The following is a 6,591-nucleotide window of genomic DNA, read 5'->3' on the forward strand; positions in this document are numbered from 1 at the left end:
AGGTAGATGGTCATGACTGTACACTTCTGGGTGGGGGTCACTGAGTCAGGGTTACTGGGAAATTATCTTCCAGAGACATGACTGGTGGATACCAACATGGATGCCTGGCATAAAATGGAGTTTCTTTAGCCATTACAGGGCCAGCCCTAGGAAGGCAGATTCACCCAAATGCTGTGCTAAAGAGATGGGAGGAAGAATTATCCCCTTGATATGATAATGTATTTTTCCTTCCCAGAGTCCTTGTTCCCTATGTAGTTGCTAAGGATCTGCTATGAGGTTCTATAAGGTTTGTCTGCCTGAATCCTAACATCATCATTGTGATGCTTTTCAGAGACCAAGAGTCCTTTCTCTAGTACCTTGGGCCTTTTCACTTCCTGACCACTTGCTGAACACCCATGTTCAATTCAGAAAGGCATAGCCTTCTCTTCCTTTTCTCCATCTCCCTACTCCAGGTAGATGCTGGGATTTGTAGTTTTGCTGCCCTGCTGGTCTTCACTTAAACATGAATCACATTATCTTTGAGCTTCCTTCTGAGTCTATTCTTAAATTTTCTAATTAATGAAGCTAAGAATTCTGAGAGGAAATCCCAATACTCTCAGTAATATGTGGCACCCCAGCTGGGGCTCTTTAGAATTTCTGGTAACGATTCAACCAACCCTGCAGAAGATATTCCATCTTTTCTGGCGTTTCTCTATCAGAAATCTTTTGTACTCTCTAAGTTATAGAGGAAGAGCATCTGGGCATGAAAGATGGGCAAGCAGATGCTGTCTGGAGCATATGGGGAGGAAAGGAACAGGAGGCAGCAGCTACTGCTATCCGGAGTAGCCCAGCCAGATTTAGCAAGTTCCCATGAGATAGAACTGATTCCTGCCAACATCTGAAACAGAAATAGGGTCATGGGGGTTGGGGGGTGGGAGAGCCTATCTTGGAGTCTATGGGATGGGGTAGAAGGAGAGGTCTGGTCTTGGTCTCTGAACCTATGGGCAGGCTTTGAAGGGTGTCAGAAAGTGTTTATTTTGATCAGACTCTACAGTGAGGTGGGGCTGATGGAGGAGCAGATCCAGAGGCATCCTGGGCTCATCTGGTCCTGAAGAGTGGTTTCTACTGGAGTCCACCCATGAGATCCAAGCAGGAAGGGCCTGTACCTTCTACCAATGAACGTGCAGACACAGAAGCTCCTGACTAAGGAGCTGTTGGAAATGGCAAGGCCATTTCGTGATACCAGGGGCCAGATTAGACCTCAGAAATCATCTCTTAGCCCTGGGCCAAGTAAAACACATGAATAAGTAAAGGAAGACAAAAACACTGACCATATCACCAAGTTCTCTCAAAGCCATTCTCCACCCATGGAGATATGGAATTGACCCTTATAGGCCAGGGCCAGGGCCTCTCCTACAGGATGGTCTGTAGGTAATCAGTCTGGCTTGAGTAGTTCCTAGAAAAGAGGACTGATTGGTTAAGATCTAGAAGGGCTGGGTGCCGGGTTCTCTGGCAGAAGGGGGGAGCAGAGCCAGACCCGCTGGAGTCTCCCTGGGGCTGAAGGGGATGGTGAGTGTTATGACTCAGCCCTCTCCCCTGGGAACCAGGGAGAAACACACCACTGAGTCGGGAGTCTGTCAAAGCAGGAACTCGTTTAATGGTATCAAACAGGGACTTATAGAGGGTTGTGATGGGGGTGGAGAAGGTTGGGATGGGTTAAGGTGGAGTAAGGAACAAGGGCTAATAACATTCTGTCATACTAGCAATGGCTGGGCAGAGGCAGGCCCAGGTCAGGTAGCCAGAGACAGTCCCCCAAACTTGAGCCAGGCTCAGGAAGCGACACTGGGCCTCATGCCTAGGCTTCATGAGGCCCAACAGGTAGGCAGATGACTCTCAGTGGGTGAAAGCACTTGCTGCACAGGTGGGAGGACCTGAGTTCAGATCTCAGCATCCATGTATATCTGGGCATGGCTTTGTGTGTGTGCAGAATCCCAGCACTGGGGGAAGCAGAGACAGGAGGATCACTGTTGCTTGGTGGCCACCCAAGCTAGCCACAAAATGGTGAGCTTCGGGTTCAACAAGAGTGTCTCTCTGTAGGTATAGAGTGATAGAGCTTATCCAGTGCCATCCTCTGGCCTTTAGGACATACCTGTACATAAAGGCACATAACACCCCACCATGTACACAAGCGAAGACTCTGGGATGCGCTGCCGCAGCAGGAATGTCTAGATTTGATTTGATCTGTTTCCTTGCATCTTCTACCCACCTAATTCTACTCTCTGATCTCGGGAGTAAATTATCTAACCTATTATCTAACTGATCTGCTGGAAGCATAAGTCAGTGAGGATGGCAAAGACTGTGGATGCCTGGTGAGGCTGAAGACGGGAGAAACAAGTTCCAGTGGAGTAGGAGATGGGACCAGTGTCTCATGGCGCTTGCCAGCCAGAGAATGTTTACAGGGTGCTAATGAAATGATGGATAGGTGTTGGAGGTACAGGAGACCATGCACGCCTCTCCAGGTAGCTAACCATTCAGCTCGGTGAGGGGATAGACATCACCCCCTACACACACACACACACACACACACACACACACACACACACGAGAGGAGAGAGAGAGAGAGAGAGAGAGAGAGAGAGAGCAAACTTAGCTCAGAAAGCTCAGCTTCTTCCTTACTTTCAGTTGTTTCTTCACCAGCACAGTAGGAGAGGGAAGCTAGACAAGGGCAGAGCCTGAACTTGAAGAAGAAGAAAGGCCTGAAGAACAGTTTGAAAATGATAGCTGTCAGCACCAGGCTGGGAGAGAAGGTAAAGAACTCTGGTGAGGGTGGGGGGAGGTGGGAGCCTGCGCAAGGCTGAGTCATGTGGTGGCAGGAAGGAGTGAGCAGGTGCCAGAACTGCAAACCAGAAAGGCAAGGTTTGCACCAAGCAGACCCTAGTTACTTCCAAAGGCTTGGCTCTAACCTAAAGATGAACCTTGATTGCTCAGTAATCCAGGCTTCGTTCTCCTCTCTTGGACAGTGGCATTTTCTCCCTGGAGCACTTAGGCACAGAGAGCCCTGTGTGGCTCTTGACATGTTCACAGGTGCTTAAGTGTGGCATAAGCAGAGACTTGTGATCCAGACAGTACTTCCAAAGAGCAAAGGACCCAGGCCTGACTGCTCTGGGGATGATGGAGTTGGGAAGGACAGTCCTAAGCTTCATGAGAGCTCCATTTGACTCAGGAGTTCTCACAGAGAGATGGGCTGAAGTCAGCATCTTGGGCTCCAATATAAATCTGGAAGTAGACGGTTGTAAAAGAGAGGAAGGGAAAGTAGGCGTGGCTCAACCTGTGAGCCCAGCACTTAGGAGGTGAAGGCAGGAGGATCAGGAGTTCAAGATCATCCTCAGCTATACAGTGAATTCAAAGCCAGCCCAGGATACAGGAGACCCTATCCAAAACAAAACAAAAATAATAAAAAAATCAAAACCCTAAACAAACAAAGCTTACTAAAAGTAATAGAGACCTCAGCTAGTTTTAGCATAAAGGTAGTAGAGAATAGCAGAAAAATCAATTGGAGGAGCTGGAGAGATGACTCAGAAATTAAGAATGCCTTCAGCTCTTGCAAGCACCTGAGTTCAGTTCCGGGCACCCACCCTCGGCAGCTCACAATGGCCTGAAACTCCAGCAGAAGGGAATCAGCTGGGCACCTGCACACATGCATACAAGCACACATATAAGCACACAAAAATAAAATATCTTTAAAAATATTTGGAAAAACCCATGAAAATAGAATCAATAGTACTTTGTGATGGATTAAGCACAAGAATTAGACAAGAAAGCAAAATGGAAGGAGATTAAGGTTTATGCTTGTGACTGGGTAGATGCTGACATCAACAGAATGAGCACTGTTTCCAAACCGGAAATGAGAGCGGAGCATGTTTATGGAGAAGAATGATTCAGCTGGGTTTGCCTCGAGATTGAGTTACATTGAGTTGTAGACTGGCCATCTGTATACCAGCATCCCCTAAACACCGATCTACCCCAAGTCAGAGAAGCATCTTAGAGATAACATTGCCCACTGCCTTCCCCAGAGCCATAGAGAGGACACATTTTTAAAAGCAAGGGTGCATGGATCCCCAGCTAGCTCAGATAGTAAGGCCTAGGGTTCATTTCATTTTCTCGCTCTGTCTTATTTCTGTGAGATGAGATCTCACTATGCAGCTGTCTTAGTTACTGTTCTAGAGATGCGAAGAGAGACTGCAACCAAGGCAACTGTTAGAAAAAGAAGCATTTAACTAGGGCCTCACTTACAGTTTCAGAGGGTTAGTCCTTGATCATCTTGGTGGGGAGCATGGCAGCATGAAGGCAGGCATAGTGCTGGGGAAGTAGCTGAGAGTGTTACATTCTGATCCAAAGGCAGCAGGCAGAGGGAAAGAGGTGACACTCAGCCTGGAGGGGACTTTTGGAACCTCAGAGCCCAGCCCCAGTGACACACCTCCTCCAACAAGCTAGACCTGGTGTGGGCTTTTGAAATCTCAGCGCCTACCCCCAAGTGACACCTACTCCAACAAGGCCACACCTCTTAATATTTCCAAATAATTCATTTAACTGAGGACTAAGTATGTAAATATTTGAGCCTGTAGGGGTTATCCCCACTCAAATCACCACAGTAGCCTTGGCTGGCTTGAAACTTTCTATCTAGACAAGGCTGGTCTCAGATACACAGAGATCCATCTGCCTCTGTCTCCCAAGTGCTGGGATTAAAGGTGTGTGCCACCACACTCCGCGAACATAAAACTCTTGAAAGAAAAAGTTATAAACTGAAAAAGGACTTAAAAAACAAACAAGTACAGGTTCAAAGGACGGAAAGATGGACCAGGGCAGACGTCAGAGGAACCATGGTTGGCAGTGAGGAAACAGAGATGGAGTGTTCCTGATGTACAGGGAGATGCTTCAGAAAGGGGGTACATGTCAGTCAGGCTCTGGCTGCGAGGGAGTGAAAAACAACCAGAAACAATGGAAAAGAGGGTTTGTGAGCCCACCCACTCATGTGACCATCTAGGTTTGTGAGCCCACTCATGTGACCATGTAGACTAGGATATTGTCCGAGGCGATGCTGGTTGCTCTCCATCTGTCCTTTATTTAAGCCTCTTTAAAGCATCATTCGGATTTTCTTAGAGGCCTTTAGCTTTCTCTGATAGTCAGGTGGGGCTTGTCCTGCACTAAGGAGCAAGCTAGTTAGTGCTTCCTGCTGGGGTAACCTCCAAGCCCTTGATGAAACTCAGCAGAATGAGATTAAACAAACAAAGAAATGAAACCCAGGGCTGTGCCCCAGCACTCTGCCTGAGCCAACTGTTCATCCAGAGACTCCCCTCCTCGCCTGCTCTGTTGCCCTTGAAGTAGTCCACATTCTCCATATCCAGCATAGCTCTCCAGACAGCCAGGTCTCACTCACTCACTTCATATCAAGATGTGTGTGTGTACATGTATGTGTACATGAGAGTGCACATGCATGTGTGTGTAGAGGCCGGAGGTTGACATCAGGTGTCTTCCTCAGTCACTCTACACCTTAGGTTTTGAGGCAGGCTCTCTCACTGACTCCGGAGCTCACCTATTTAATTAGACTGGCTGGCCCTGAGCTCTCTCACCCTTACCATGCTGGGATATGCACTATTGCCACCTGGTTTTTATGTGAGTGCTGGGAATCCAAACTCAGGTCCTTAGGTTTGTACAGCTCACTCCTTACCAACTAAGCCACCTTTCCGGCCCTAAATAAATTCTGAATGTGGCCGCTCATGACTGGAAAATCCCAAGTCACACCCAGTAAGAGACATATTTCCATCCTATGGTGCTTAGCTTGTTCTTGACTTGCTCAGCCATTAGGACCTGTCTCGAGTGGGAAACCCCAGAGTTAAAACCCTGTGTCCATTGCTTGCTAGTCACTGAGGTTTTGGGAAGTGGCCTTCTGTAGGAAGTCAGCAGCCCTTACTCCTCAAGGTAACGAAGTAAAGAAAGTTCTATTCCCTAAATAAGAGCGTCTTGAAGTACAGTCCTCGGACCCCAGCTTCTTGCTAAGGCGCAGACTGATTCCATGGGTTGGGCTGTGAATGCATTTCTAGTCAGCTCCCAGTGAGGCTGGGGGCTGCTAGAGCCGGGTCCACCTTTCTGTAGCCAGAGTCTATAAAACACACACAGGGAGATTTTTGAAGGCCAAGGAGGAGGAGTTAGGCAATGTAGGTCTTTGGTAATCAAAAGCACTGTTTGAGTAGTTTCTGGGGTGAAAGCCAAATTGTGGAGAGCTGGGGGTGGGAGTTGAGGGAGGGTGAGCAGATGACAGAGTGTGACACTCCTCCCCTCCTCGGGATGTCATGGGGAGAGCTTCTCAGAGGAGATCACTAGGTGAGTGCCTACCAGTGATCATGGGGACAGGGGTGTGGGTGCCTGGTGGGCCACTTCTTCTCAGCGTGAACCATTGCTGCCCAGGCATCATGGCCCCTCAGACTCACCTTCTCTGCTCACTGGAGTTCCTGGCCTCTTAGGAAGTCTCCATCCTTTTTCTTTCTTCTCATCTTATCTTTTGTCTTTTCGTGCTCCCTGTCATCTCTGATAATCCTTTGAGGTAAAAGAGAA

This window comes from Arvicola amphibius, chromosome 7 (genome assembly GCF_903992535.2).
Source record: "Arvicola amphibius chromosome 7, mArvAmp1.2, whole genome shotgun sequence".
Lineage (NCBI taxonomy): Eukaryota > Metazoa > Chordata > Mammalia > Rodentia > Cricetidae > Arvicola > Arvicola amphibius.